The sequence below is a fragment of the Callospermophilus lateralis genome, chromosome 13 (assembly GCF_048772815.1).
Source record: "Callospermophilus lateralis isolate mCalLat2 chromosome 13, mCalLat2.hap1, whole genome shotgun sequence".
Taxonomy (NCBI): domain Eukaryota; kingdom Metazoa; phylum Chordata; class Mammalia; order Rodentia; family Sciuridae; genus Callospermophilus; species Callospermophilus lateralis.
In genome coordinates, this window is record NC_135317.1 from 108,622,623 (window position 1) to 108,630,287 (window position 7,665).

A 7,665-nucleotide genomic window follows, 5' to 3' on the forward strand; every position below is an offset into this window, starting at 1 on the left:
ACCCTCGCTCACCGAGGCTGAATCTGCTCATTATTTAGCGAACTTAGAATAATATGGAAATAGAGCTAACAGATGTTGCCTATGGGCTAGATGTGGGGTAAGGAAAAGAGGGAATCAAGGCTTGTGTTTGCTGTCAGGATGGAGAAAGGTGTCAGTTACCACTCAGAAAGGTTGGTGGGGAAGGACTTGGGCAGAGAAGTCGAGTTCTGTTTTGGACATTCGTGGAAGTGTTGGTAGGCTAACTGCTGTTGAACCCAGAACCACACAATAGCAACAGCTGAACACATTAGACTTTTCTTGTTCATAGAACAGTGAAATGTGGGTATTCAGTGGAGGCCACAAGACAGAGCTGGATTCACCAGTAAGTGCACAAAACATCCTCCACTGAATACCCACCGGAAGCTGGCAGCACTCAGCCAGGTTATCAAGGTGCAGCTCTGAGTCTGTGCCCCTGTGTCTCATTTTAAGGCGCCTCCTGGGTGTCCAGGAGAAGACAGGGTTGCAAGGGAGGTGGGGTCTGGACCTTGGTTGGACCTGAGATACACATTTGGAAATCAAGACACAGAGATGGTGTTTGAAGTCACCCGCAGTGAGACGGGGTGGGGTTGGGACAGAGGCCCCTACTATGAGGCTCTTGGGCATTTGGAGTTGGTAAAGGAGGAGCCAGCAGAAGACAATAAGCAGAAGGTGCTGGTATAGGGCCAGGGCGGAGGAGGAGAGGTACAGAGGCCAGGGCGGAGGAGGAGAGGTACAGAGGCCAGGGCGGAGGAGGAAAGCGAGGGTAAGTGCTGTTGGAAGGTCGAGTAAGACTTGGAAAGGAAGTGATGTGAACAAGAGCAGTTTCCAAGGAGTGATGGGGAGGGACCCTGACTGGAGGTGGCTTGAAGAAGGAATTGGAGAGGAGGAATTTGAGATAAGTGTGCAGAGACCCCTTTGAGATGTTTGGCAAATGCTATTTGCCACTAAAGGAACAGGAGTCCTCGGATAAATGCTCACTCCAGATGCAGAGCAAACAAGTGCAGAACTAGCACAGGAGGTATCTCCTCCTACATGGGTCCCCAAAGGGTGACGGGCTCCGAGGGTGATGGGACCAGAGGGTGGCTGGGATTTGAGGGATGATGGGACCAAGGGTGGTGGGGTCTGAGGGTGACAGGATCAGGCATGTTCAGTGATCCCAGTTATCACGGGTTGAGGCAAGACCCTCAATGGACAGTCACGCTGGTGGGTGATGTCTGATAAGGAGTAGGATATTCACATCATTTCACAGTTATTTCATACATTTTTATACCAAATGCTTAGTGAATTTACAGTAGAGAAATCAGACGGCCCATATCTCATATAAGTTAAAACATTACTAGTCGTAGGGCAAATGAACACTGTACTTCCTGATTGGGTGCTGTTAGAAGAACATGAGTCACTTCCAAAGAAGTTTGATTTACATGTAATTGTGAGAAACGAACCCAAAATAAGGACCTTCTACAAAGTAACTGTCCTGCTCACTTTAAATATGTCAGTCATAAAAGGCAGGGAAAGACTAAGGACCTGGTCCAGACTGAAGGAGACCAAGCAGACAGGACAACCCGTGTTGTGCGTGATCCCGAGCAAGACCCTGGCCCTGTGATAGACGCTCTGAAGACAGGAGACTGTGTTGGAATGTGGCTGTCAACAACCTGATTGACCTTGGCAGAGGACCCCAAGTTCCAGATGGGCATGCAGTCTGGCTGGCCAGTGCTTTGATTTTAGCCAGATGAGACTCTGAGCAGAGAACCCAGTTGTGCTGTGTCCAGTCCTCTGACCTACAGAAATTGTGAGAGTGTAAATGGTGTTGTAAGCTGTTAAGTTCATGGTAATTTGTTATGTAGCAAAAAATGTGCATGCAGCCGCTCGGAACGCAGATGAGCCCTGGGAAGGTTTGGGGTCAGTGGGAGAGGCACCGACCCTCTGAAACCTGGTGCCCCAGGTTCGTTGGAAGTTCCTGGAGGGCGAGCCCTGCACACAGGATGATGCACGGCCTCCTGGGGTAGGCAACAGGCGCTGCAGAGCTGTTGCCCCTGGGAGCAAACTGATGTCTTACAAAGGGTGGCTGCTAGTGACTAGTTCCTTAGTCACTCCATCCACAGCTCAATCCACCCAGGTCCAGGAGTCCAGGTTTTGGTCCTGTGAGGAGAGTACAGAAGGCAGGAGTCATGCTGCAGGAATGACTCAGCTCAAGGGGCTGTTTGCTGCCAGGCTGTGCCCGTAGGCACCCAAGTGCTCTTCCCGTCAATTTGAATGGGCAGCCATTTTCACAACCTCCTAGTCTTATTTTACAACTTCCATAGTTAGAATTAAAGAATATGTTTTAAATTGAGGGAGGGAAAGAGATGGAGGGAGAGAGAATATGAACCATGAAAAGCAGCCGTCTCCTGCCCAACTCTGGCTCTCCCCCAGATTCTGTCTGGCCGTTCCTGATCCCCCCCACCCCACCCGTGGCCGTCTCCACATGGTGGCTAACAGCCTCCCAGTCTTGATTCACCAGCTTCACCCGTGCCATTCGCTGATGGGGGATTTAGCTCACTCCCATCAGTCTCTTTCCCACCCTCCGAAACAGCAACGTTGCCCTTCTCCATTCTTCCACTTGGAATCAGGGCCTCACCAAGCAACACACTAAATCTCCACTTGAACTTTCTTCTGCAGTGCTGAGGTTTGAACCTCGGGCAGATTGGCAAGAGCTCCACCCCTGGGCTGCGCCCAGACCTTTGACCTCCACTTCTTACTCCACGGCAAGACACAGGGTTTCTTAACTTCCCTCGTTGGATCTCAGCCTTTGCCCCTCTACCCTACTTCTGCTTTCCTGCCTCTGACCATTAAAATACCTCAACAATATCCTAATTAATAATTGTACTTTGTCCTGAAACTATGGTTAATTTTTCATAATTTGTAGATCAATTCTATGAGTTTAATGGCTAGTGTGAACACCACAACAATGTGTGCTTTTACAGTGGCATGAAGTATTGTGGTGGGGGCCCTCTCCCTATTTGATGCCTGACATCATAATGCACGCTCCACGTGGCTGGTGGTGCATATCAGGAACAATGTTCACAGTTTAATGTTCCTTGGTAACTCAGGATCAGATTGTGGACCCCAAATCCTTGGGTGTCTCTTGCTGTGACCCAGTGGAGCTGTGGTGGTTAACAGCATTGTGTATGGAGCTCCCAGTGAGTGTCAGGACTTTGATGGGCTACTTGCTTGTTTTAACCCAGCAGCAACCCTGTGTCACTCCCACTCGCACAGATGAGGAACGTGAGTGAGTGAGCTGGGACAGCTTCATTTGGATGAAGACTTGGCGTCACGTTGGGGTTTGCCTGACCATCACTGGGTTTAGCACTGAGAGTCCTGCACCCTGGGAGTCCCCTCAGTCTTGGACAAGCCAGAATTGTTGGCCACTTTGCAAGTCCAGCCTCCATATCCCTCTCTTTTTAAAAAGGTGATAATGATAACAGTGATGACCATTTCCGTGGCTTGGGCTTTGCTGGTCTTCGGCCGTCATTACCTCATTTGCTGATGGACTGTCTGAGTTGGGAGCTGTTTTGGTCACTGTGACCAAAAGATCTGACCAGAACGAGTAAAGGGGAAGGTTTATTTTGGCGCATGATTTCAGAGGTTCGCCAACAGTCGGCGGACTCCACAGCTCTGAGCCAGAGATAAGGTGGAACACTGTGGCAGAGAGGGTGGCAGAGGACAGGAGCCCAGGACATGGCACCTGGGAAGCAGAGGGAGAGCCCCTCCCACCAAGGAGGAAGCAAACCCCAAAGGCCCAGGGACCCCCTTCCTCCAGCCACACCCTACCTGCCCACAGCTGCTGCCCAGGTAACCCGTGTCCGTGAATCAGTCCACCAGTGAGGTCACCCTCCCGTAATCTAATCATTTCACCTCTGAGAATTCGTCTCACAAGTGAACTGTTGGGGAACACCTCGCATCTAGACCATAACCAGAGCTCTTTTTATTTAAAGAAACAAAAACAAAATAACTTTGTGTGTGTGTGTGTGTGTGTGTGTGTGTGTGTGTGTGTAATACCGGGGAATCGGCCCCAGGGATGCTGTACCACTGAGCTGTACTCCCAACCTTTTTATCTTTTGACTGTTATTTTGAGACAGGGTCCCACTGTGCTGCTGAAGCTGACCTCCGACTTGCGCTGTACCTGCCTCAGCTTCCTGAGTCCTGGGATCATAGGCCTGTGCCACGCGCTGGTTTACAAACAGTCAGTTTTAGATCCATCCATCGGGGAAGCTCTGGGGCCTGAGGCACCTGTATAGAACTCAGATAATTGCATTCAGCTACTTCAGTTGCCACCAGGACGCACTGGGCCAGAGGGCAGCTGGCCTTCCTGCCTTGGGAGTCAGCCTCCCCACGGGCAGCTCTGCTTCTCCTCTCAGGGTCCTAAGAAGACTTTTTAATTTGCTTTTAAGTCTTGACCCCCCCCCCCCCTTTAAAGTAACTTCATTGATAAAATGATTTAGAATTCAAAAGTTACAGGAGTGGAAGGTCTCTGCCCCATATTTGACTGGCTACTCAGTCACCTTCCTCAGAAAAAACAAATATTATCTTCCAAGTGTCCTGAGTCCCCTGGGGACTGCAGAGAGGCTCCTGTGGGGCCACAGACCTGACTGCCTCTTGGCGCGGGCAAGAGGGCCTGCTCCTCTCTGTGACAGGCCTGGGGCTCCAGGTCCCCAGCACTGGCATCTCAGGGGCTGGCGGGGGCCTCAGGACCTGGGAAGGGGGTTTCTGGAAACTGTGCTGCAGTCTTGGCCTTGGCTGGGAGGGCCAGGTGAGGGGCTGGTGTGAGGTGGCCTCGCGCTCTGGCCCATGCCCACCCGGCAGGGAAGTGTGTTCGCCCTGCCTCCGCCCCGGTGGCCTGGTGGGGTGCATCATCCACTCCCTGCTGATGCACTCAGGTTTTAGGGACAGATACATTTAAAAATAAAAAGTAGGTTTTTATAGTTGAAGGCTTGCCCAGCTAAATAAGGAGGAATGGGGCGAACCACACGGTTCTGCCACCAGGCACTGCTCACCCCAATCCTGTTTACATCCTCCCACCTCTTTTTCTATGAACGTAAAAGAAAATATATTTTACAATGACATCAAATTAAACATCAAAATGGCAAATACTCACAAGTAATGAAGACTACGTCATTGTATGGAGGGATGGATGTTGTGACATTGTAGGGAGGCACCCCTTTGCTATCCTCATTACAGATCTGTAGGTCTGTATGTCTGTGTGTCCATATGCCTGTGAGTTACTGTACCTATCATCTATGTAACTCTTGTGTGTTTCTATGTCTCTTTGTGCCGTGAATTCTATATAATTGTGTATGCATTCACCTGTCAATTTATTAACCATCTATGTACGTGTGTCTGTCCTCTATGCATGTGTCTACCCAGGTGTCCAGGTGTGTGTGTATGTATCATCTATCTAAGTATCTATCAAGTTTCTACCCATTGATCTCATCTCTCTTTGTGCCTACATGTCTACCTGTCTCTATTCACCATCTCTTCACCCATGAATGTGTGTATCCATTTATCTGTCATCCATGTAGCCATCTTTTTTGTTGACTCAGGAGACTGTGGAGAGTGTTGACTTGAACCCTGATCTCTGATTGCCTAATGGCTGCATTTGCCCTGGGAGCTGACTGTGCAAACATGCAGGTCAGGATGCCCAGTTGTACGGTGATGCCAGCCGGGGTGGCTGCTTTTGAAGGCAGGCAGCTCTAATAGTCGGGACCTGGGATTAGATGCCGGCTCCCGGGGCAGAGAATTCTGGGTGCAACAGGATGACCTTGATGTCTTGCAAGTTTCACTGCTTCCTTCAGACTGCCCGCTTTGCTAAAATTTCCTCATAAATGACCTTCTGATGATGGCAGCCCACATGGTCACCGTGCTGAGCTAGCTCTGGTGTCTCAGCCTCACCAGGGCTTGGCTCCCCCCGGCCCAGCTCTTTCTCTATGTGTCTGTCTGTCTTTTCATCATCCCCTCATCCCTGCTCTGGTTCCTGGATCAGTGGCCATAGACGCGGCAGCAGACTTCCTACCACGCACGCTCTGCTGTCTGGTTTCTTTTATTTGAGACTCTTTTATAGAGGTCTTCTGTGTACCTCAGGAGCCACCCTTCCTCTTTTTTCTCTTTTTTCTTTCTTTTCTTTTCTTTCTTTCTTTTTTTTTTTTGGAGCTGGGGGTTGAACCAGGGCTTTGTGCATGTGAGGCAAGCACTCTACCAACGGAGCTGTACCCCCAGCCCCCATTCCCTTCTCTTTATATGTTATCCTCATCCACCATCCTCCCACAATACAGCTAGTTTCTTTCTTATTTGTTGTGCTAACATACAGAAAGTGCTACCCCCGCCTCCCAGGAGTTCCACTTAGAGCAGAAGTAGAGGATCACGGGCCCAGCCACAGCCAGGGCTCCACCGACTCTGTCTTTTACACACACACACACACACACACACACACCCCTCTGTGCCGCACACTTGAATACTATCTAAGGCAGGAAATAGAGGATCACCGGCTCCCAGGCCTCGCCCAGGGCTCCACCCTCCACCCCTGTACCCTGACCTGCATTCACCCTTCTCTGACTTTGTGATGATTTCTTTGTGCTGACTTTTAAGAACCATTTGTGGATAAATGGTTCATCTTTGTGGTTATGGCTCTTGTGAAGTGTGCCTTTGTGAATGTTGTTTCTTCTTTCCTCCAAGGTTGTGCTCCTGAGATGCGTCTGGAGAGCACCCGGGGCTGAGCTCATTCCCTTCAGACTCGGCAGCACGCCCTGTGTGAGGAGATCACACTTTAAACCTAAGCACTTCTAGGTGTGAGGCCTTTTTGGTGGCTTCCCCTTGGGTCTGGGTGGGAGATTCTCCTGTGGACACTTGTACTTACAGATGTATTTTGGTGCCCAGTGTACCATTTCCCAAAGGCCTGGAGTTGCTAGCCCCTGGGTAGGGCAGCTCATCAGGAAGTGCCAAACTGTTTCAAATGTCCCTGGCCCCCAGCCCCATTCCCAGCAGGTGGTCGGTCGCTCAGCAGCCTTGCCAACACTTGGTGGCAGACTATCAAATCATTTTTCATAAGTTTTATGCTGATGAGAGATTCGGTTCACCCTGTCTCCCTTTAACAAGCTTTTGCTATTGCAAAACTGTCACAAATCCAGCCTCACAGATGGCCTTGGTGACTTCAGTAAGTATGTGTGTCAGTGTCTCCTCCGAGGGGCGGCAATGCTGACTTGAAGGCACTGGGGACGTTGGTGGCTCCCTCAGTCACCCCCACTCAACCTGTCGCCGCCATCAGGCTTCGCGACCCTCCCAGGGCCCCTGACAGGTTCCCTGGGTCGTGGTGTGCCGTCTTAGTTAGCGGTACCTGGATGGTGCTTACCTGGTCAGAAGAGCACACAAGGGCGAGTCTGACTCGCTTATTCATGGCCTTTTTCTTTGGAGACTGGCGGTCCTCATCTCTTCCCCATTTAGTTTATCATTTTCCTCGTTAACTATTTAGGCTTTATTAAGTTGAGGAAACCAGCTCTTCTCTGTCTTACTTACTGTGAATGTTTGATACTGACTTTAGACGTCCCTTAGACGGCTTTCACTCTCAGGAGGAAAGAGTCTGTGTTCCCATCTGCGGACCTTTTGCTCTCTGGCCCT